The following is a 3,287-nucleotide window of genomic DNA, read 5'->3' as shown; positions in this document are numbered from 1 at the left end:
TATTTTTTTTATATAATTAACCACATTAACCACAAAAAAATATGTAATGCATCGTACGTATATAGTATAATTAAACAAATAAGATAACTAGTCTAACTAATAATCTCTGGTCCATGTAGTTTATCTAGGTACGTAACACAATAAAATCAGCATGATTGAAGACCAAATACATTAAAAAAACGAAAGGTAATACATACGTAACAGGTAATTAAATACCATATTCCGACATTGGGGCCGCTTCATTTGACTCTATAATGAAGCGATACGCACGCAGCGTCTACTTTGTTAAAATGGTTAAAAAAATTAATATTTAATTTAAAATGTATAAAAATAAATATTTTTAAAAAAAATTATTATAAAAATAAATTAAATAAAAATTAGAGATAAAGTAATAGACACGACTGAATTAGCTATATAATAAAGGGATCTTTACCACTTAGCACCTCCACATACATAATACATTGCATACATACTAATAAGTTATTATTAGCAACCATCAAGTGCATATATTTTGTGACATATATACAATGTCTTCAACAGCAAAACAAGGAGAGGTCCCAGTCCCAAATGTTGTCCTACAATCATCATTCACCATGCCAGTGACGGGCCTCGGAACAGGTTCCGAAACAAACGATGACCTCACCGTCAAAGCCGCGGCCGTTGAGGCCATCAAGCTCGGTTACAGGCACTTTGACACTGCTTCCTTTTATGGCTCTGAACAGGGTCTGGGAGAAGCCATTGCTGAAGCCCTTAAACTTGGTCTCATAAGCTCCAGGAATGAACTTTTTATCACTTCCAAGTTATGGTTATCTGATAACCATCCCCATCTTGTTCTTCCTGCTCTACAAAATTCACTTCAGTAAGATCTACAACACTTTTCTCTAGGTAGAAGATTAACTGCTCTTTAATAATTCACCATTTTATTATTATTGCGGGTGTTAATACATTTGAGAGGGTTATTAAAATGAGTTAAATCTCCCACTGATTTATTTTTTTAAATAGACAGATTTTTATCTCTAAAGTTAGATTCGTTTAAATCTTAAACTAAAAAAAAATTGAGCCTGATTAATCTAAAAAAATAACGAGTTAAACAAGTATTCCGCTTAAAATTTTTTTTGAATTTGGCAAAAAAAAAATTTAGTATTTCTTTTAATAATTTTTATTCAATCCGAACATCAGACTTGACTCGCTAAAAATTGTGTTTGTCTAAAATTTTTGGCAAAATAAAATGATATTTTTTTTGTCAAAAAAAAATCTATTTTAGTCTAATCAGGTGAAGTTGGTTTATTTGAGAGTCCATTATTAATTACTCATATGAAAATATTTTTAATTATGTAAAACTGATAGTTAAAAAATATTATATAATTTAATGTGTTTACCTTATACATAATATTGTCTTTTTTAATCAGTCAAACATATTAGTTAATGCATGATGAAATTGGATTTTTATATATAAGAGAGTACGGCCGTCCCTTTATTTGTCAAATTTAAAATTGATATGTGCAATTTTCTTTAGTCACACATCTTAGCGTGGAGCAATGAAACAAACACACGATGTGAGATTGGCTGGGTAGAATAATAATAATCTTTTGGTGATTGATGCATGCACGCAGGAGTCTTGGATTAGAATATTTGGATCTTTACTTAATCCACTGGCCAATAAGTGCGAAGCCTAAGCTAAAGAAATTTCCTTATGATGCTGAAGACCTGGTGCCATTTGACTTGAAGGGCGTGTGGGCTTCAATGGAAGAATGTCACAACTTGGGCCTCACTAAATCAATTGGAGTCAGTAACTTCTCCTGCAAAAAACTTGAAAATCTCCTCTCTTTTGCTACAATTCCTCCTGCAGTTAATCAAGTAAACTTTTTATATATAATATACACACATCAATATAAGTACGATTTTAAATTGAATATTTAACTTGAAAATTAAAATCGTCTTCAAAATTTTGTTGTATTAAAAGTCGTCCCTAACGTTCAATTTTTTTTAAACAATTCTTTGAACAAAAACTAGCTGAGATAAAGAGACCATAAAACGCAAGTAACCAACCTCAAGCAAGACTTCGATTCCTATGAAGATGAATGAATTGGGCGAGATCACACCCTCATTGGAGATGGCAATTGTGAAATCTGTTCACCAACGCAAGTTCAATCGGAGAAATGTTGTGTTAGGGTTTCAAGCAAACATTTTGGAGAGTGAGTAATGTTAAAAGTAATGAAGGAAAGATGAAATGCTTTCTCGGAAATGAAAAATAGGAGAAGAAACCAAAAGGGTATTTTTGTTTTTAACAAATTTATGACTACCAAGGATGATTTTGAAACAAAATTGAACGTTATGAATGCTTTTGAACGCAAAAAAATTTTAGGAACAATTTTAATTTTCAAGTTAAAGTATAACGACTAAAATCGTACTTAATCTTTAATTTTATTTTATCACTAAATTAAACACCACATCAATCACAAACAGGTGGAGTTGAATCCTTGCTGGCAGCAGAAGAATCTAAGAGAATATTGCAAAGCCAGGGATATTATGGTAACTGCATATTCTCCTTTTTGGGAGCCAAAGGAGCTATTTGGGGTAGTAACGATGTTATGGACAATGAATTACTAAAGCACATTGCACATGCTCATGGAAAAACTGTTGCTCAAGTAAGTCTTAGATGGCTGTATGAACAGGGTGTGAGTTTCATAGTGAAGAGCTACAATAAGAAAAGAATGAAACAGAATTTAGAAATATTTGACTTTTCACTTACAAATGATGACTACAAAAAAATTAATCAAATCAAACAGGAGCGCAAAGTAAAGAATTGTGCACCACCCGGTGGATTCGTTATTGATGATCTATGGGATGGAGAGAACTAGATACCATACTCTTTACGTATTCATGTTTGTGTTTGTATGCAGTGACGAATAGTCTTCAAACAAAAAGGTTTTGTTCTCAAGAAAGCAATTATACTTCTGCCTTTGATGTTTATTTTGATGAGAAGAAACGTTATAACATCTATTATTATTATTATTATTTGTTTTTTTGTATCTTTTGATTTTAACATTAAAAGTGATTGATAACAAGGTAAACAAAATTAAAAAAAAATGTATTTTATACTACAAAAGAAAAATATACAAGAGAAATAAATATAAAAATAATACAAATATAATTTATTTTTGTAGATATTTTCTCTTCTATGTAAATTTAATGTGTGTTTGATTTTTGTTTTTATTTTCTATTTTTATTTTTAGTATTTTTTGTTTTTTGAATTTTGTAAAAAAAAAAAAAAGAAAAAATAGTAA

General features: G+C 30.3%; 1 pseudogene; it reads left to right on the top strand.

Annotated features, from left to right (window-relative positions):
* The first annotated feature begins 433 nt into the window (after positions 1–433).
* On the top strand, positions 434–3,026 carry LOC112738206 (NAD(P)H-dependent 6'-deoxychalcone synthase-like; annotated as a pseudogene).
* Positions 3,027–3,287: the final 261 nt, after the last annotated feature.

The sequence above is a fragment of the Arachis hypogaea genome, chromosome 13 (assembly GCF_003086295.3).
Source record: "Arachis hypogaea cultivar Tifrunner chromosome 13, arahy.Tifrunner.gnm2.J5K5, whole genome shotgun sequence".
Classification (NCBI taxonomy): Eukaryota; Viridiplantae; Streptophyta; class Magnoliopsida; order Fabales; family Fabaceae; genus Arachis; species Arachis hypogaea.
This window is presented reverse-complemented; position numbering and strand designations above follow the sequence as displayed.